The 22,977-nt window shown below is 32.2% G+C and overlaps 1 pseudogene; it reads right to left on the minus strand.

Moving 5' to 3' along the window:
- Positions 1-3,808: 3,808 nt before the first annotated feature.
- On the minus strand, positions 3,809-11,260 carry LOC141504252 (large ribosomal subunit protein eL19-like; annotated as a pseudogene).
- Between the last annotated feature and the right edge of the window lie 11,717 nt (positions 11,261-22,977).

Raw genomic sequence — 22,977 nt, forward strand, 5'->3', positions numbered from 1 at the left:
TGGTGCATCCTCTCCTCCTTTATTCACATCCCCACCCCTTCCCCCTGCTCCCCCCTCCTTCTTACTCCAGATGTCTATACCCCATTGAGTATATATGCTGTTTCCTCTCCTAGCCATCTCTGATGAGGGCAAAGGTTCCCTCATTCCCTCTTGCCTCCCCACTTCCATATCAATGCAATAGCTCATTGTAATAAAAAATAATCTTATGTGAAATATCTTGGACTATTCCCCCTCTCTTTTTTCTTTCTTCCATTCCATTTCCTTTTTTTTTTTCCTATTAACTCCATTTTTACACCATATTTTATCTTCGAATTCAGCTTTCTCCTGTGCTGCTCTACCTGCTCTATTAGCTGAGAAGGTTCATATGAGTATTATCAGTGTCATTTTTCTATGCAGGAATACATGCAGTTCATCCTCATTAAGTCCCTCATATTTCCCTCCTCTCCTCCAATCTCCATGCTTCACCTGAGTCCTGTATCTGAAGATCAAACCTTCTGTTCAGCTCTGGCCATTCCAAAAGGAACATTTGAAATTCCCTTGGTTCATTGAAAGTCCATCTTTTTCCTTGGAAGAGGACATTCAGCCTTGCTGGGTAGCTCATTCTTGGCTGCATTCTAATCTCTTTTCCCTTCCGGTATATTGTATTCCAAGCCCTATGAGCTTCCAATGTAGCTGCTGCCTTCTGGCTGCTTGTAATATTTTCTCTTTCACTTGGGAGTTCTGGAAATTGGCTATAATATTCCTAGGGGTTGTTTTTTTGGGATCTCTTTCTCTGGGGGATCGGTGGATTCTCTCCATTTCTATTTTGCCCTCTGCTTCTAGAATATCAGGGCAATTTTCCTGTAGTAATTCTTTGAAAATGATGTCAAGGCTCTTTTCCTGATCATGACTTTTGGGTATTCCAATAATTTTTAAATTATCTTTCCTAAGTCTGTTTTCCCTATCAGTTGTTTTTTCAATGAGATATTTCACATTTTTTTCTAATTTTTCTTTTTCTTTTTTGGTTTTGAAGTATTGATTCCTGATTTCTGTTAAATTCATCAATCTCCCTGAATTCTATTCTTTGTCTGAAGGATTTGTTCTCCTCAGAGAGTTTTCTTATCTCTTCTTCCATCTGGCCAATTTTGCTTTTTAAAGCATTCTTCTCCTCAATAACTTCTTTGAACTGTTTTATCCATTTGACCTAAGCTGGTTTTTAGCATGCTATTTTCTTCAGCATTTTTTTGGATTTCCTTGACTAAGCTGCTAACTTCATTTTCATGTTTTTCCTGCATCTCTCTCCTTTCTTTTCACAGTTTTTCTTCCAACTCCCTCATTTGATTTTCAAAGTCTTTTTTGAGCTCTGTCATAGCCTGAGCCCAATTTCTGTTTTTCTTGGAGTCTTTAGATGCGGGAGCTTGTGCTTCTTCATCTTCAGACTGAGTATTTTGATCCTTCTTGGGCTCATTTGCAAAATATTTCTCAATAATCTTCCTTTTGTTTCTTTGCTTGCTCATTTTCCTGGCCTGGTCCTGGTTTGGGGGTGCTTCCTGAGCTTTTGGGGCACTCCCACAAGGGTCTCAGTGTGTGAGGCTCTGTCCTCCCTCCTGGTCTGTGAATGACCATAAGCGCCCCCCTCTTCCACGGGGCTGAGGTGGGTGCTAGTTATTTTCTTTTATCAATTTTTCTTCCTCTCATATAAATTTTCAGTTCCTTTTTGAGTTTTTCCATTAGTTATTACTGAGCTTGAAGTCACTTTCTATTGTTCTTTGAGGTTTTTACCCTTCGGAATTTATACATTGTTGTCTTCTTCTGATGTTGTGTTTTTTTTTTTGTTTGTTTGTTTGTTTTGCTCATCTTTTTTATTGCCTTTTTCCTTTCTTTTATATTTGCATTTCACTCCCAGGGTAGGAGGAACATTATCTCAGGCTTCTTGTATCAGTAACTACAGATCCTGGAGATATACTTAGTATTGGACTGATGACCCTGGGTTCTCATGCCACACTGGGGGTAAACAGAGAAAGTTAGGTGGTAGAGTAACTAGCACTGCTGGAGGTGGTTGAGATCTGGTAGTTTACCTGGTTGTGAGCTGGGATCCCAAAGGAGGTGTTTGGCAAGTGATGAGATTACTGGGGGGATTCTTCATTTCCCTGAGTATATACTAAAGCACATGTGGTTATTCAGGGCTGCACCTAAGCACTTGGTGCTTTTCATTCCTGGAATGTATCAGTTCTTTAGACTCTGCTAAGGTAGGTGAGGATTCCTCATGTTCTCCTTTTACTGCTCCATCAACTGGGGCCCAGCATCACATCCATTTTCAATGTGATGGGACTTGCTGCTAGACTGCTGGCATGTTTCCCATTCTGGACTGTCCTTCCCTTCCATGCCCCCCCACCAGGGCAAGTTGAGACTTTCTCATGATTCTTCTGTGTTTCATAGAGTAAAAGATCCTTTTATCTCATCCATTTGTGTGTTCTGTTCTTCCAGTATTTGTTGTGAGATACTATTTTTAAAAATTTATTTCTTCTATTATAGGAATAGGTAGTTTTCAACATTTCAACATTGGCAAGATTATGAATTGCACATTTTTCTATCACCTTCCCTTCCCTCCTCCTTCTCAATGGTGATGAGCAATCTGATAAAAGTTGTATATGTATAATGATGTTAAACATATTTCAATATCAGTCATGTTGTGAAAGAACAATTAGAACTAAGGGAGGAAACATGATAAAGAAAGGAAAACCAAAGAAATTTTTAAAAATGAACATAGCATAATTTGCTGTCTATTCAGATTCCATAGTTTTTTTTTCCTCTGAATGTAGATAGCATTTCCCTAATAGAACTATCAGAATTTTCTGTGACCCCTGAATGGCTGAGAAGAGCTGCACCCATCTTACTTGATCAACTCACAATGTTGACATAATATGTGCAATGTTCTGTTGTTTCTACCCACCTAACTGACATAATTACATGCAAATCTTTTCTTGATTTTTTAAAGTCTGGCTGCTCATGATTCCTTTCAGAACAATAATAACCCATCACATACTTATGTCATATTCATATGTCATAGATTGTTCAACCTTTCCCCAGTTGATGAACGTTGTCTCAGTTTCCCAAACTATACCTATCCAAAGAGATCTGTTATAAATATTTTTGTACATGTGGGATTTTTTCGATTATTTTAGATTTCTTTGAAATATAGACTATGTAGATGCATTCCTGAAACAAAGGATATGCGGGTTTGTTGCCCCTTAGGCATAGTTCCAAAGTATTATACAGAATGGTTGGATCAGTTCATAACTCCACAAACAGTGCATTAGTTTTCCAAATTTTCCCACATTTTCTCAAATATTTATCATTTTCCTTTTTTTCCATCTTAGCCAATATAATAGGTACAGGGTGGTACCACAGAGTTGTTTTAATATGCATTTCACTAATCAATAATGACTTGGAGCATTTTTATATGATTATAGATATTTCTAATTTTTTCATCAAAAAACTGTCTATTCATATCCTTTGAGTATTTATCAATTGGAGAATGAAATGTATTCTTAAAAATTTGACTCTGTTCTCTATGTATTTTAGAAATGAGTCCTTTATTAGGAACACTAACTGAAAAAATTTTCCCAGTTTTCAGCATTCATTCGAATCTTGGTTTCATTAATTTTATTTATGCAAATTTTTTTTATTTAATGCAGTCAAAATCATACATTTTGCAATTTATAATATTTTCTCTCTCTTCTTTTGATCATAAATTTCTTCCCTTTCCAAAAATATGACAGATTGTTTTCTTGTTCTCTTAATTAGTCAATGGTACCACTCTGAATATTTAAATCTTGTACACTTTCCTTTTTTCTTCTTTCTTTATGATTTTATTTATTTTGAGTTTTTCAATTTCTCCCCAGTCTTCCTTCCTCTCCCCCCCAGAAGGCAGTCTGTTAGTCTGTACATTGTTTCCAAGATATAAATTAATCTAAATTGAATGTGATGTGACAGAGAAATCATAACCTTAAGGAAGAAAAATAAAGTATAAGATATAGCAGAATTATATAATAAGATAAGGTTTGTTTTCCCCTATATTAAAGGTAATAGTCTTTGGTCTTTGTTCAAACTCCATGATTCTTTCTCTGGATGCAGATGGTATTCCACATTGCAGATACTCCCAAATTGTCCCTGATTGTTGCATTAATGAAATGAGTAAATGTTTCAAGTTTGATCATCATCCCCATGTTGATGTTAGGGTGTACAATGTTTTTTCTGGTTCTGGTCATCTCACTCAACATCAGTTCATGCAAATACTTCCAGACTTCCATGAATTCCCATCCCTTCTGGTTTCTAATAGAACAAGTGTTCCATGACATACATATACCATAGTTTGTTAAGCCCTTACCCAATTGAAGACATATTCTTAATTTCCACTTCTTTGCCACCACAAACAGGGCTACTATGAGTTAAATCTTGTATACAATTTCAACCTGATCATGATGTGTTATCCTAGTGACAACTTGCTGTCTCGAAATGTATTTCTTATAATCAGAATATTGTAGAATTTTGGTATTTAATTGATTCTATTATCTCCTTCTGTTGTATGGAAGAGGTTTTTCCTATTCACATGCAAAGTTTAGATTCCTCACTTTGTATTTTCCTCCCTCCTATCCTCTCTCATTTTTGATGTTCCCTCCCCTTTTACCTTATTCTTTCTTGTCTCTCTCAATCTGCACTACCTTTTATCAATCCTGTTCCTTTTCTTCTCCCTTTCCCCTTTTACTTTGCCATCCTTTTGCCCTCTCTTTTATCAATCTTTCCCTTCAATTCCTTTCCCCTTTTCTCTTCCACTTCACTATAGGTTAAGATAAATTTTTTAACCCAATTGGAAAGGTATAGTATTGTCAGCCAAATTTATTGGATACAAAATTTAAAAAGTGTTCACACTCTCTTTTCTTTTTTTCTACTATAATAGATCTTTAGAGCCTCTTTTTATTTGTATGCTTTTATGCCTCTGCCTTCTTTTTCCAGTATACGTTTTTCATATCTTATTTGTTTTATACCTTTTTTGTACCCATACTTTCTAAGTATACTCCTAACAACTATACTATCAGAAATACAATTCTCTAGGGATATGTGTATCCTCGTTATAATCATTTATAGTCACACCTCTTTCTACATATGCTGCATTTAACTGTTCATATTAGAAACAAACTTCATCAATTGATATTCATACCCTCTAAGTAGACTCCTTTCATTTGTTTAAAGGAAATGATCAAATCAGAATCAATCTATATTCACATCTTCTCTCTAAAAGTTATCCTTTCAATTGTCCTGAAACAAATATAATTCTCAAGAGTTTTAAGTATTATCTTCCCATGTAGGAGTGCAAACAGTTTTGACTAGCTTTTTTCTCTTTCTGTTTACTTTTTTATGTATCTCTTGAGTCTTGTAAATCAAATTTTCTATTCAGTTCTGTGCTTTTATTTTTATTAAATAAGCCCAAAAACCCTTTAATTCATTGAAAGTCTATCATTTCCCCTGAAAGATTGAATATGTTGACTTTAATAGGGTAATTGATTTTTTGGTTATAATTCAAGCTCCTTTGCCATGTGAAATATTAAATTTCAAGTCTTCCCATTTGGTAATGTTGAAACTGACATATCCTTCATAATCCTGACTGAGGTTTCATGGTATTTAAATTTCTTTCTTTTCTTTTTTCTTTTTCTTTTCACTTTTTTCTAGTATTTTCCTCCTTAACTGCTAATTCAGAATTTTGGCTATAACATTCCTTGAAGGTTGATCAATGGATTCTTTCAAATACTTTTATCTTCTTGTTCTAAGCTATTAGCACAATTTTTCATGTTAATTTCCTGAATGATATAATCCAATTTTTTTAAATTGTGATTTACAGTGAGAACAATAATTCATAAATTATCTCTTTAGGTATGCTGTGATTCTTTCTATTTTTCTCATTTTTGTTTTGTTAATGGTATCTTGGTGTCTCATAGATTGTTTAGTTTTCATTTGTCCAATTTTTGTTTCTAGGGTTTCACTTATTTCATCTATCTTTTTGTTTTCTTTTCCAGTTCATTAAAGTAGATTTTTTTCCATTTCTACTTGGTCAGTATTAACTTTAAAGGAATTGTTTCCCTTTCCAACTAGTCAATTTTACTTTAAAAGAAACTTTTCTTTTTCCATTTTGCAAATTTTAATTTTAAAGGTATTGTTTCATCAGTCAATTTTCATAACTCTCCTGAATGTCTCTCATTTGTTTTCTCCATTTTTCTTCTTCCTTTCTCCTTTTTCTTGTACAGTTCTTTCTGAGTTCTTCTAAGACATCTTTTTGGATTTGAGCTCAATTAATTATCCCCATTAGTATTCTCATATAGACACTTTTGCGATTTCTCTCTTCTTTTGAGATGGCATTTTTATTTTTCCAATCAGCATATTAGCTCTCTATGGTTAGCACTTTTTTTTATTATTTTTAAAGTTAAACTCTCTCCTTCAAACACAGAATTTACAACCTCAGGCTTTTTTGTTTGGTCTGGGGTCCAGCATTTCGGGTGTTAGCAGTTTGTTCCCTTCCTAACTGGATTCAAACTCAAGTCATTTTTGTTTGAGATCAAACTCTTCCTTCTAAGTTATTGTTGGCAGTCTCACTGCTAATCTGCTGACCTGCTGAGTTGGAACTTGATGTGTGCTGTGGTTAAGAGCCTCCTCTTGACTTCACAGCTCTCTTGCCTATGCTGGATTACACTGCCCTTTTACCCATATTAGATAAATTTCCTGAAGTTTCTCCAAGCTATCTTGAGATGAAAAGCTGCTTCATTATGTTTTTTATTGTGATTTGTATCACTTTAGGGACTGTTCAGAGGTTTTTAAAATTTTTTGTCAGTAATTTCTGGGAACTCCCCAACTTCTTATGAGTATCTTGCCCTCATTGAGGAAGTGTCCCTTCAAAACTTCCTTAACAGAAACTATATATATCCACTCCCAAAAGTTAACAGAAGTTCACTTCAAATATAGTCAAATTGTATATTTGTTTCTTACAGTTAGTATAAGTTAGCATAAACAAAAAAATACATTATTATTATCATCATCCTCATCAGTTATTGTCACCACCTTTTCCCATGTGAGTCAAAAAGAAATGGTGCTAGGAAAAGTCAATATTCTGTGATCATTACTTTATATTTAATATTCTCTAAAACCTTGAATATTCTAATAAATGCCTATTATATTTAAATCGAAGTTTATATGCTAGTTCTTGAATTATTCTCTCTAGGCTCACAAAGAAGTATCCCCAATACATTTCAAGGAACAAGCATGAAAATAGTCAAGAAAAGACTCTCATGCTGTTCTATGTCATTTGAAAGAATTCATTTCTCATGGAAATTGCTCATAATGAATATTTTATATTTTTTTCATTTTTTTAGGTTTTTGCAAGTCAAATGGGGCTTGCCCAAGGCCACACAGCTAGGTAATTAGTAAGTGTTTGAGACCAGATTTGAACCCAGGTACTCCTGACTCCAGGGCAGGTGCTTTATGCACTGCACCACCTAGCCACCCCCATAGCTGAATATTTTAGATTATTTTTCTCAGGTTTTTATTCATCAATGGCATGTATAAGAAATTGAAGATAGCATGTAAATTAATAATAAAGGTTGTTACAGTCTATTAGCTGATATCTCTAAGATATTTTGATGTCAATATTTGTATTATGGTGATTTATTGTTTGGCAATTTGACAAAGTTCATGACCTTATGATGTTGTTATTTTAGTCACTAAGTGTGAACTCAGCATTAAAACCTCCATTGATATGACAGTAAAAGAGGCTCAAAATGACTGAAAAGAAGAGCAGAATAAGCAAAATTGGAAAAAAATACAAGATCCCACTGAAGAAAATAACTCCTTGAAGAAACAATTTAGCAAGGAGAACCTAATGACTCTATGTGAAAGAAAAAAAAAAATAATAAAGCAAAGTTAAAGAAATTTTAAAAATAGTGGATATGAACTAAATTGGAAAATAGATCAAGAAGATATACTTATTTTTAGGTTTTATTTGCAAGGCAAATGGGGTTAAGTGGCTTGCCCAAGGCCCCACAGCTAGGTAATTATTAAGTGTCTGAGACTGGATTTGAACCCAGGTACTCCTGACTCCAAGGCTGGTGTTTTATCCACTACGCCACCTAGCCGGCCCCTCAATAAGATAAACTTTAAGAATTATTGAAATACATTCAAATCATGATCAAAGAAGGAGTATAGATACCACAATTCAATACAATATTAAGGAAAACTGCCCTGCTATTTTTAGATCCAAAAAGGTAAAATAAAAATTGAAAAAATTCTGTCCCATACTCCTGAAAAAGATCCAAAGTGAAAGATTAGAGGAAGAGTATAGTCAAATTCTAGGACTCCAGGATTAAGAAGAACATATTACAAACAAGTATAAAGAAGGAATTCAAATATCATTTAGCCACAATTAGAAATAGGTAAGATTTAACAGTTGCCACATTAAGGAACAGAACATTAGGATTGTGTTATTTCTGGAAAGTCAATGAAAATTATCCTTCAAAGGAAAACTTTATTTTTTTCAAATGAAATTGAGAATTTTCAAGCATTCTTCATGAAAGAAATGTTTAACAGAAAATTTGCCAAATTAAATGCAAGATTCAAAAGAAGTATATAAAAATAAACATGAAAGAGAAATCCTAAGGGACTTAATAAAATTGAAGTATTTACATATTTTATAGGAATATGATCCATGTAATTATTAGGGCACTTAAATTAGGGCATGTCATTATTAGGACAGTTAAAATGAATTTACATACCCAGAGGGCATGCATAGTTGAAGTAATATTACAATGACTATCAACTATGCTAGATTTGACTACTCTGATCAGTACAATAATATAAAACAATTCCAAACGACTCATGATGAAAAATTCGTATCTACTTTTCGAAAGAGAATAGATGAACTGTAATTGCAAATTGAAATATACTTTTTTCACTTTATTATTCTTGATTTATAAAAATATGATCAAGACAAATGTATTTTTGCATTACTTTACTTGTATAGTTCATATTATGCTATTTGGGGAGAGAAGGGATGAATCTCATACTCAAAATTTATATGGAATAATAAATTTCAGTATTAAATAAATAAATGATAAATTAAATTGCAAAAACTAACTTCAGCACTATTAAAAAAATAACAAGACATGTCAATATGACATAGAGGCAGGACTCAGAAATAACTCAACTCATTATTCCAGTCTAAAAAAAAAAACCCTGAAAACATAAAATGACAAAGAATTTTCTATTTGGAAAGAATTTCTGTGAAACTTGGAATATATATGGCATAAATCTAATTTAGACCAGTATGTTATGCCATACACTATAAGAAACATATAATGAATTTTTAGCATATATATATATGTACATATATATGTATATATATATATATATACCGTTAAACAGATATAAAAGAACCACATCGAGTATATTTCACAAATATCATAGAGTGAAAAATTCTTAACTAAATACTATTTAAATGCAATCATAAAATGTAAAATAGTTTCTAATATTTGAAATAGAGATGCATAAAATTAAAGTAAATAGAATAAGAATTAAAGAGGGTTGACAAAATAAAGCAGCAACTATCTTTCATAATAGTCTCATATCTAGGATTTATATAGGTAACCAACAAACATATATAGGAGCAGAAGTCATTCTTCAATACATATTTAAAGCATATAAGTGATTTCCAAATAAAGAATTATAAGCTATTTTAAAAATGCAAGCTATTAATAACCAAAAAATGAAATACTCCAAATCACTAATGATGGCAAAAGTCCAAATAAAAATAATTTTATGCATTTTGTTCCTAATCAATAAATTGACAAAGATAAGAGATCAGGATAATCAATGTTGCAGTGGTTCTGGAACATGAAGATAATTATGTTCTATTCTTTAAACTGCAAATTTGCCTGAATATTTTTTAAAGAAATTTGAATTACGTAAAGTGAAAAAAATGTCCATAACTATTGTATGTGAATTTTCCACAAACTGTATAGAGCGTAATTGAATCAATATTAAAAATAAAGTCTCCATATACATCAGAATAATTATTGCAGCAATTTTTGGAAGAGTGAACAAACTGGAAGAAAGTGGTTTCACATCTAAATAAGTTGTTCCATCTAATTGTAATGGAATATTATTTTGCTAGAAGACATGATAAATATAAGAAACATAAAGAAGCAAAAGAAACCTTATATGAACGGATGTAAAGTTAAGTCAAAAAACCAAGAATATAATAGACACAATGATTCTAACAATGTAGACAATAGAAAAACTTACAATAACTTTGAAAGTATGGTGCTATAAAATTATAATTATTAAACTCACCAAAAAAGATGGATGAGAAGATAAATCTTCTCTCCTTTGGATAAGTTGCAGATCATATGTATGCAACACTGCAGATATCAGACGTCTTATTCTTTTTATTTTTCAACAGTTTGCCAAGTTTTATTGTATGACCCAAATAGAAGAATATCTGGTGCAGTGGATAGAGCACCGGTCTTGGAGTCAGGAGTACCTGAGTTCAAATACGGGCCTCAGACAATTAATAATTACCTAGCTGTATGGCCGTGGGAAAACCACTTAACTCCATTGCCTTGAAAAAAACTGAAAAATAACAAAACAAAAAGAAGAATATCATAATCAGAGGAGATAGTGGAGATTCATTTATTTTTCTCTTCCTCCTTGAACAAAGTTTGATAATCTCCTCTTTCTTAACCTATAGACTGTTCTTGACTCTTTCTTTCTTCTTTAGCAAGCTTCAGCCTGATCAACCAAGAGTTTCTTTTTGGCTTTGTCTGCCTTCAGTTTATGAATATGTCCCATGAGAAAACATTCATCCTTGAAAACATTTCCATTCACCTTCAAGTAAATGCTGTTGTACATATGATGATCAGTCTTTATGGTTTCATGGCATCTTTAGAGTAGGCAGTGCAGAATATTTATCCAGGTTCTCAGACATACAAGCATTTACAATATCCTTTCTCTTACCAATGCCCATGTGTCTACCATTCCATTAAGCCAGAGTATTTTTTTCAGTATCTAGCATGAGAGTCCACAAAAAGAAGTTTCCAGATGATTAGCTCATCTTTAATCAGCTTTTGGATTGGCTGATGGGAATTGATATTGATAATTTCATTGGTTTCTGGTCAAGCCATTCTTTCTTCTTTCCATATTGAAAGATACTAGAGACAAGACTTTTATGATGACTGAGCATTAAAAGGGAGTATGAAAGGATATATTTGGAAATTTGAAGATTATTAAAAAGTTATCAATAAAATTTATTTAAAAAGTCAAACTAGAATTACATAAATTTTGTTTTGCTATCTACCTATTGAAATTCATGCTTTTTCAAATTGAATAAAGTAACAGGATATAAAATAAGTGCACATAAATCACATATGAACAGCAAAGCCCAAGAGCAACAAATAGAAATGGAAATTTCTTTTAAAATAACTATAGACAACCTTAAATACTTGGGAATCTAGCTCCCAAGACAAGCCCAGAAACTGTATGAACATAAATATAAAGCACTTCTCACATAAATAAATTCAGATGTCAATAATTGGGAAATGTCAAATACTCATGGTTTGGTCAAGCTGATACAATAAAAATGACAATTCAACCCAAATTCATTACTTATTCAATGACCCATTAATCAAACTACCAAATAACCACTTTAATGAACTGGAAAAAATAATAATAAAATTTATCTGGAGCAAAAAAAAAGGGCATGAATAGCAAGGGAACTGATGAAAAACAATGTAAAGGAAAGTGGCCCAGCTCTACCAGATCTAAAAACCATACTATAAAGTGACTGTCATCAAAACTGCCTTGTACTGGTTAAATAGGTTCAAAAGGAATCACAGTAAATGACTTTAGCAATGTACTATTTGCTAAATCCAGAAACATCAGCTTCTGGGATAAGAATTCACTATTTGACAAAAAAATTGGGAAAAACTGGAAAAATAGTATAGCAATAACTTGGCATAGATCCACATCTCACATCCTATACCAAAATAAGGTTGTAATGGGAATGGGATTTAGGCATAAAGAGCGATAATATATAGATAAATTAATAGACTAAGAAATACTCTATCAGATCCATGGAAAAGGGCTAAATTTATGACCAAACAAGAAATAGAGCAAATATATACATATATATATATATATATGTATATATATATATACATATATATATACATATATATATATATAAAACTGCAAAATAAATGAATTTGACTATAATAAATTAAAAAGACTTTGCACTAATAAAATCAATGCTACCAAAATGAGAAGGAAAGCAGACATCTGGGAAACAATCTTCACTAGTAGGAGTTCAGATAAAAATATCACTTGTAAAATATATATAGAATTGCACCAAATTTATAAGGTCACAAGTCATTCTTCAAGTGATACATGATCAAAGGATTAGAACAGACAGTTTTCAAATGAAGAAATTAAAACTATATATATATAATATAACCATATAAAATGCTAAATATCATTATTGATTAGAGTAATGCAAATTAAAACAACAATGAGATATCAGTTTATACATATCAGATTGTCTCAGATGAGAAAAAAGGAAAATGATCAATGTTGGAGAGGTTGTGGGAGGATTGGGACATTTGATGCATTGCTGGTGGAGTTGTGAACAGATCCAACCTTTCTAGAGAGCAATATGGAACCTTGTCCAAAGAGCAATAAGACTGTTCATACATTTTGATCCAGAAATTACAATTCCATGATTATATACAGAAGAAATTATAAAAAAGTGAAAAGTCCTACAAGTTCCAAAATATTTATACCAGCTCTTTTTGTAGTGGCAAAGAATTGGAAATTGAAGGGATGCTCATCAATTAGGAAATGGCTAAACAAGTTATGGTGCATGAATACCATGGAATTCTAATGTTCTATAAGAAATCATAAATAGCCAGACTCTAAAGAATGGAATAACTTATGGGATCTGATGCTGAGTGAAGGGAATAGAACCAAGAGAACAATGTGCACATCAACAACATTGTAAGTGAACAATCTTGATAGTAGCATCTCCTTTCAACAGTCCAGAGAGCTAGGACAAATGTGTTATACTGACTATGGACAATATTATCCCCATCCAGAGGAAGAAAAACAAAACAAAATGCACCAAAAAAACCCTTCATAATATGATGAATGCTTTATAAAAATTATCTCATGTATCTTTTTTGCTTAATCCTAATTCCTAATACCAAAAATAATTATCTGTAAACATGATTATGAAAATATGTATGCAAGATGCTGACCTGACTGTTCATAGCTGATGGGAGGGAGGTGAGAAAGGATGATGGCAGGAAAATGTGAAACTTAAAAATATACATATACATATGGATGAAATTAAATAAATTTAAATAAAATTCATGCATCCTTCCTGGCATTGTTACTGTTGCTTTTGTTGATCTTGTGATTGTCATTATAAAAGACTTCCAACTTTGTGCAGGTTGGAACTCCATGAGTTATTCATCAGACCAAAAGCACTTCTGATTGCTGTGGGAGCTTCGATGTACTGTATTTTTTGACCTGGATTGTTTGACCATTTTAATGGGGGCTCACCATGTTAATTTAGAACTTAATTTGAATCCTCTATTACTACAATTTCCTACAAATTCATGGAACAAGAACATTTCTTAAATCATCCAGCCTCAAATTTCTTTTTAGATATGATTACAATTATATGCAACCATATATAATTATTTCTGATTTATGATAATAACAATTATACACTTATTGAATTCAAGTTATCTTTTTCCTTTCATTGCAGAAAGTTTCCAGAAGATGAAGTATTTATTTGATATGCTGTGTGATGCAGCTTGATATCATCAGTGCTTCTAATGAGAAAATTCAGTTGTGTTGGTTTAACTTAAAATCTTATTTGCAAAATAGCCATAATTATGAAAAATCATATATTTGAGATGATATAGAAAAACAATTAATTTAAGATGTGTTCCAGAAAAGATTAAATTTTATAACAATTCATTTTTGCATTAATGGCATATTTTAAATTTATTTTCCATATGTGTGATAAATTAACAAATATTCTACCTTTCCCACTATGCTTGATTCTAATTTGGGTATAGGTGCAAGATAGATAATAATAGATAGGTTGATAGATAGATAGAAAGTTAGTTAAATCATAAGCCATTATATGACAGAATTATGATTTTGGAAATGTCCATGATTTTATAATAATCAGTAAAAACCAGTAAAAATGTTAAGGTACTTTTTTTGAGCAACTTATACTATGATTCCCTAAGTGCTATTGTGCTGTTCTTTGCACTTCTAAGAAATTTTGGTAAATAATTTTTTCCTCTTCAGTCAATATATTGTTTTCTTTTAAGTGTTCATCATTGTTATTATTGCTACAAACTATGAATGCTTTTTCACAAAGCATATGTTTAGGGTATATATTTTGAGATATCTCTGGTGTACTTATTTAGTAGTAAATGTTAAGTATAAAGTTATATCACGTCTTCTGTTAAAAAAAATAATGAGAGGTTATTGGAAGTGTCATGTTTTTAATTCCTGTGTTATTCCAAAGTATTTGAGTCAATAGTTTTGTACCTTAAAACCTACTATCCTAAACTCCATTTTCCAAGTATATAGAGAAGTTAGAGTTTCAGTCACTTGCCTGATGTTACATTCATTACAAAGACATTGTATATATTATTTATTTCTAATTTATTTCAATTTGCATTTTATTGAGTTTTGCATTTTTGAATCATAGAGATCACAAAAAGATCATCCTTGTTCCCCTTATTTGAGTTTTTTTGGCATTTCAGATTAAAAAAATTCATTGAAACTTTGTTGTGTTTTTTTTTTTTTTCTGTGTGCTACGCTGATTATTTTGACTTTGATCTGGTCACTTTTTACTATTTTTTTTGCAAGGCAATGAGGTTAAGTGACCTGACTAATGTCATAAAGCTTAGTATATATCAAGGTTTGAGGTCACACTCGAACTCAGGTCCTCATGACTCCAAGGTCAGTGCATTAGCCATTGCACCACCCAGCTGTCCCCACTCTATTCATTTTTGCTTTTCTCTCATTAAGGGAATCTTTTATTTCTGATCCATTTATGTTTAAATACCAGTCCATGGGGTTCTTACTAGTTAGACTTAATTCTTTGATATTACATGAAATGTTTATATTATATATTCCCAGTAGATAGTGATTTATCTTGCAATATCTTTCCACAGATCTTCAATACCTTTCTGAAAGTACTATGATTTCTAGATGATACCATAGCAAAGTTAAAAACAGGACTCATAAGTTATAGACAAGAGTTACATATTGCTTTTAATCAACAGTACTCTCAGCATCAAGGTCCATACTAAAACATGTATTGGCAGACATTGCAAGGTGACTAGAAAAGGGATTTAAAAGTCCTTATCTAAGTGAAATAAGAGATAAAATAAAGAAGCTACTAAAATATGAAGAGAGAATATTGAAAAATTTGAAATTTTATCTATAAAAACTTTCTAATGGTGAAACAGATGATAAAGTACACACCATTGTTTCAAATGATTTTGGCAAACTGGCAGACATTTATGGAAATTTCATGACACGTTTTTAGTTTCCTGATATAAATTGAAATTTAAGAACACATGAAAAAAGAATATATATGTACATATTCATAATTATGTATATGTATATACCTATACACATATATGTATATATATGTATATATACATATATATATATATATATATATATATATATATATATACCCATATATGAAATGCATATGTGTATAACTGGTATATGCTTCAATCTTAAATAAAAAATACATTCTTAAACAATATTTGGCATTGTGTTGATAATTGCTTTAGCATTTGAAACTCAACAACATAATTGCAAACCATTGGATAGTAAAAGTCATAAGATTACATTTGGAGCAATCAAGGAATATTAATGAAGACACTATATTATTTTAGAAAGTGATATGATAATGAAGATCATTCCTTCATTCTGTTGGGGAATCATTTAATATCAGTCTTCGCATACTCCCTAAATTTATTATTATATTTTTAAATTATTGCTTATAGTAAAAACTTTTTTTACAATTTTATTCCAAATTTTTTCTCTTCTTCTTCCCCATCTCAATCCTCTGATATTGCAAGAAGAATTATACAAATTATTATGTTTGAGCCAAGAGGTGGCATGAAGACAGAAACTCATTCCCCCCAAAACTTCAAAAGCCATCAAATTGTGACTCTAGGTAAAATTTAGAGGGACAGAATCCATAGAAAGATTGAGTGATACAATTTTCCTATCCAAGAAAACTTAGAAGTTCTTTGGGAAAGGTCTGTTACATTGGGACTGGGATTGGTTGCGTAGAACAGCACAGCCTAGCAAGTGCGTAGATTTCTGGGTATGCCTCTGGGTCTCTGGCAGAAGGGGAGGTTTCCAGACCTCCTGGTCCAGGGATCACCAGGAACCACATGGAGGAATGGTGAGAGAACTCTGCCATACCAGAGTGAATGAGGAGTGAGCTCTGGTTTCAGAGTAGCCCTGAGGAGAGAACTTGCAGTGGGAATAAAAGGAAGGTAGCCTACACCTCTAGAGCAAAAGTCCATAGAAGGTAAGCGGGTTGGGGGAGACTACAGAAATCTCTCTGTTCTCCCTGAGGTAGGACTCAGCCCACACCCAAATCCAGGTTGGAATTGGGGTTATGTACTATTACAGCAAAGCAAGGGTCCCCCTCACAGCTCCAGGGCAGAGGGGAGCACTGCTGTCATCCACAGGGAAAAGAACAGGGAAAAGAGAAGTCAGAGCTTATAATAAGAACTTGGAGGAATACAGGTCCCTGTGAGTTGTCCGAAAAATCTCCCAAAGCCTTGGAAGTGCAGTAATCAGTCATAGGGTGAGGAAATGAGAAAACAAAAGAAAAAAAAAGAAGAATCTCATCATAGAAAATTACTCTGATCCCATGAAAGATTCAGAAGAGGACAAAATTGAAGTTTCCGTACACAAAACCACCAAGAGAAATGGAAAATAGGTTCAGGCTATGAATGAGCTCAAAAAAGACTTTGAAAAGCAATTAAGGGAGGTAGAGGAAAAATTGGAATGAGAAATGAGAGAGATGCAGATAAATCATGAAAACCAAATAAGCAACTTGGTGAAAGAAATACAAAAAAAATACTGAAGAAAATAATATGTGATAAACCAGTTTAGGCCAAATGGAAGAAGCAACACAAAATGGCAAATGAGGAGAAGAATGCTTTAAAAAGCAGAATTGACCAGTTGAAACGAGACATAAAAAATGTCTCTGAAGAAAATAACTCCTAATGCAGAGTGGAACTAAAGGAAGCCAAAGACTTTGCTAGAAATAAGGAAGAAATAAAATCATTCCAAAGAAACCACACAATCAGAAGAAAATGTGAAATATCTCATTGGAAAAACAACCAATCTGGAAAACAGATGCAGGATAGTTAATTTACAATTATTGGGCTACCTGAAAGTCATGACCATATAAAGAACCTAGACTTCATTTTTTTAAAATAAAAGAAAGATTTAATTTTTTTGAGTTTTACAATTTTTCCCCTACATTTACTTCACTTCCCCCAACCCCCACTGAAGGAAGTCTGTTAGTTGATACATTGTTTCCATGTTAACACTGATATAAGCTGAATGTGATGAGAGATAAATCATTTCCTTAAGGAAGAAAAATAAAATAAAAACGGGCAAAATTATATTTTTAAAAAAATTAAATGTAATAGTCTTTTATCTTTGTTCACACTTCACAATTCTTTCTCTGGATAGAGATAATATTCTCCATTACACATACCACCAAATTGTAACTGATTATTGTACCAATAGAATAAGTGAGTCCATTGAGGTTTATCATCATCTCCATGTTACTGTTCTGGTTCTGCTCATCTCACTCAACATCAGTTCATGCAAATATTTCCAGGCTTCCCTGAATTCTCATCCCTATATACCACATTTGTTAAGTTATTCTGCAATTGGAGGACATTCATTTAATTTCTAATTCTTTGCTATGACAAACAGGGCTGCTGTGAAGAGTTTGAAGTGATATTTTTAGCCTTTATCATAATCTCTTCAGGGAATAGACCCAAGAGTAGCATTGCTGGATCAAAAGGGTATGTATATTTTTGTTGACCTTTGGGCGTAATTCCAAACTGCTCTCCAGAAAGGTTGGATGAGTTCACAGCTCCTCCAAACATGTATTAGTGTCCCAGATTGCCCACATGCCTTCCAACATTGATCATTGTCCTTTCTGGTCATATTGGCTAGTCTAAGAGGTATGAGATGCTTTAATTTGCATTTCTCTAATAAGTAATGATTGAGAGCAATTTTTCATATGGCTATGTATCGCTTTAATTTCCACAGCTATAAATTGCTTTTGCATATCCTTTGACCATTTGTCAATTGGGGAATTGTTTGTTTTTATAAAAAAAAATTGCCTCATTTCACTGCTTATTTTAGAAATTAGTCTTTTGTCAGAAATACTAGTTGTAAAAGTTGCTTACCAATTTATTACATTTATTTTGATCTTGGTTACAGGGATTTTGTCTGCAGAAAATCTTCTTAATTTAATGTAATCAAAATTATCTAGTTTGTTTTTAGTGATGTTCTCCATCTTTTAGTTTCCAATTGGTTTTGGCTCTACATATCCCACGTCCAATATTGCATATGATTTTCCTTGCATTATGACCTGAGAAATATGTATTCACTATATCTTCCTTTCTTCAATTGATCATTAGGTTTTTATGCACTAGTACATGGTCAATTTTTGTGTAAATACCATGTGTTGAATTTCCTCCATAAGTCTATCATATCTATGTTTTCTTGCAATTTATTTATCTCTTTAACTTCTTTCTTGTTTATTTTATGATTAGATTTATCTAAATCTGAGAGTTCTCCCACTAGTAGAGTTTTGTTGTCTATGTCTTCCTATTGTTCTTTCAGCTTCTTAAGGATTTTTTAAATGCTAAATTTCTGCATCAGTGTGAACAACAATCATTACTGTTGTCATCTTTAATTTGATGCTTAAAGCCCTCCAAATTCCAATCCTAATATATATATATATATATATATATATATATATATATATATATATATATATATATATATATCCTTCACTCTCTTCAACTAGTCTCCTAAATATAAAATTTACTCTATTCACAGTGACTTTATCACAAGTTTTAAGCATCTTCTGATTTTGTGCTTTTTAGCATCATTTGTTAGAAATAACATGGCATTGGGGTGGCTAGGTGGTGCAGTGAATAGAGCACCGGTCCTGGAATCAGGAGTACCTGAATTCAAATCTAGGCTCAGACACTTAATAATTACCTAGCTGTGTGTGGCCTTGATAAAGACACTTAACCCCGTTTGCCTTGCAAAAAAGAAAAACCTTAAAAAAAATAGCATGGCATATATGACCCTAGAAAAATCAATTGAATTCTCTGAAGATCAGTTTCTTAATCTATAAAGCAAATTTGGCTTAGAGTGGCTTTCTCACTCCAGATCCTTTGATGATTTATTGATACCTTCAAGAAATATCACATTATACTACTTGTATATGAAATATGAAATTTTTATTTCAAATGATTGTACAATTAAAAATATTAATTATGGTGCTAAATATATAATGATCCTAATTATCAGTGAAGAATATTTGACAAGGTCAAACACTGAGTTTCTCTAATAAAATATATCTTTTTCTTGTAATCATTAGAATAACAATTATCTGAGAAATTGCCTCAACTGTAAAAGCACAATCAAAAGATGATAAACAACAGATTATAATCCCCATTTTCAATAAAAAGCCCAAACTACAAGTCTTAATAAGAGAAGTTGGTTGGAAGCTCAGATGACCTCCTACAACTCCCCTTGATGTGCATGTTTAACTCCTATTAAAATTAATAGGGGTGATACATATTAATCAAAGGAAGAGAAGCCCTAATGCTGTGACTCAGTTTTGAAATAATAAAGATTTTATGATCACTAAATTATTTGCTCATTAATTTTCAGATTATCTTGTAAATGTGCTCTCTGTGATCTCTGATATAATTATATTAAAACCTTGAACTGGATCTATTTTTAAGGAAAGTAGTCACAGAACAAGTTGATAGATGTGACAAGAAGAAATACATTCTCATAGGAAATGCATAATTTGATAACACATATTGACAATGTCTGAATTCAGTCGTCTCAAAGGAAACAGAGGGAAAAAAAAAATAAAATTCTATCTTCCAATACTCTTGTCCTACTTGGATATGTTTTGGTGTACATTTGATGTCAAAGAATCATAAATTGTTAGATCTGGATAGTTCTTAGCAATACATAATCTGAAAATATTTCAAACAGCAACACTGAATATTGAAATGGGAAAGAAACTTAGAATGGAATGGTATGTAGAATATAAAATGTTATCAATGAAAACAGCTGTAATAATAATAAAGTATAGTTCTTCTCAAATAATATTAGCAAATTGAGTCAAAGAGACTTGCTCAAGATTTTAAGAAAGTGAAGTGAGAGTTGGAATTTAAATACATGTCTTCCAACTCAAAATCAAGCATTATTTCAATTTTTATTCCCAATTTACTGAATAATATATTGAAATTGAGTAAGGTTAAAAAAGTTAGTAAAAATCCACAACATTTAAAAAATCCTATTAATTTATAAAATTATTGAGAGTTTCATTATGACAAACCAATTTTGTGACCCATCATATTAGACTACTATATGTTTTTTATTTGATGTCTATAACTCATCTTTATCAACTTTGTTCCTAGCATTGTGTCAGACTCTAAGAATGTCACCTATATTTCTTTCATATGTGATACTATGGGTATAAACACTGAATGAAGTGTCAGATTTTTTTTTATCTTGGTTAGTTTTGCTCATGATTTCTTTCCTTTTGATCTTTGTTGTAAGTTTATAATACTTAAGAATGAGAATATTTGTAAATCTGGATCATGAAAAAAATGTGTCAATAAAATTATTTTAAAAGAACAAGTCATAAAATAATGCATCCTTCTTGATTAAATAATAGGAGATTGCATGGGCATAATGTATTTGGTGTTCAGCAAAACATTTAGAACATGTCTCATGTTGTTCTATCTCTTTTGGAAAGACATAAGTCTCATGAGAATAAAGTAAGATAAACTTACTACTTTTAAATTTCTAGACCTTAAGTCATCCTTAATGATCAGTATCAACTTGGAGGATTCTGTTCAAGTAGTCAGTGATGTATACTCAGTTCTTCATTGTTCAACATTTTCATCAATAATGTGAATGAAGTATAGATGATATGCTCTTTAAAGTTGTAAATCTAGAGAAATAGTTTGACTTGTTGGATAGAGCATGTATTTCAAAAATATTTCTCACAGGCTGGAATAAAGGGGTAAGTCTAATAAGATGAGAAAGAAAAAAGTCACTGGTATCAAACAAAATTCAATTGCCTACCATCCTGTAGGACAGGAGGAAACATGAATTAAAAATAGTTCTTATGAATGAGACCTTAAGATTTTAGTGAAATGAAAAGGTCAATTTTAATTGAATCTGATACACCATAAAAGAGAAAATAATAAATACAGGGAAATTAAATAATATATTAAAGAGAATGAAAACCTCAGGGGGTCAGGCAGCTAGACGCTACAGTGGATTTAGCATCAGCCCTGGAGTCAGAAGACCTAATTAGGGTCAAGTCCAGCCTCAGAAACTTGATATTTATGAGCGTGACACTGATTTGGGCAAGTTACTTAACCTCATTGTTGCAGAAAAACAAAATAAATCAAACAAAAAACCCTCAGAGGGCACACTATTTCACTTTGAAGGATCTCTTGAATTCATTCCCTTCTTTTCTCTGGCAGTGCCACTACTCTGGTACAAGCATCAATCCCTTTTGTTTAGAGCGTTGCAATAATCTTTGTTGTGTCTGTCTACCCCAAGATTTTCTTCACTTCGAGTCAACAAAGTGATTTTCCTAAACCATAGATCTGACCAATTCATTTCCCACACACTTATTCTATAAATTTCAATGCCTCCCTGTTTCCTCCAGATCAAACAAAAATCTTCATTGGCACTCAAAGTCCTTTGTAACTTTATCCCCTATGCAGTATTCTTACACCTTGCTCTATACCAAGTACCCTAATTCACTGACAAGGACTTCCCGGCTGTCCTACAAATGAAGGACTCATCTTTCAGTTCAGGCAAATTGTTTCTGGCTGTTCTAGATTCCTGAAATAATCTTTCTTTTCATCACTTCCTTCCAGTTTTCATCACTTACATTAAGTATGAATTAAGTTTCCATTTCTACAAGAAATTTTCCTAACTCCTCATATTTCTAAAACTTTTGTTCTCTTATTTAAGTTCCATGATTTATTTATCCTGTATATAATTCATTTGTGCATATTTGTTTTCTTGTTTTCTACTCCTTGAGGTCAAGAACTATCATTTGATTTCTTTTGTATCCTTATCAGTGCCTACAAAAATGATTATTGAATGACTTTTCTTTTTTTTGCCATCATTGTTAATCTTCATTGCTATATAGTATCTTTCACTTTAAGATAATGAATTGACTTCTTTTCAGGGTTTTGAAAAATATCACTCTTGGCCAGTGATCAAAGATTCCAAAATTTCTGAGGACCTGAATTATTAATATTATTAGGACTATTACCTACTTTAATGATCTGTGATTTCACCCAATTTTACCCATATAAGGAAATCTCAGTGAAGAAGCCTCTTTACCAATACAAATTAAACCTATCTACAAACATTTGTTTGGACAGTTGCCTAGAAAATTGAAAGATTACATTAGTTCCTCAGGGTCACAAAATTTATAGAATTCAAAGTCAAGGCTTGTACTCATGTCTACCTGACTCTCAGACCAGCTTTGTATTCATTACTTCACAATGCCTCTCATTTCAT

Source organism: Macrotis lagotis, chromosome 1 (assembly GCF_037893015.1).
Source record: "Macrotis lagotis isolate mMagLag1 chromosome 1, bilby.v1.9.chrom.fasta, whole genome shotgun sequence".
NCBI classification, from domain to species: Eukaryota; Metazoa; Chordata; class Mammalia; order Peramelemorphia; family Peramelidae; genus Macrotis; species Macrotis lagotis.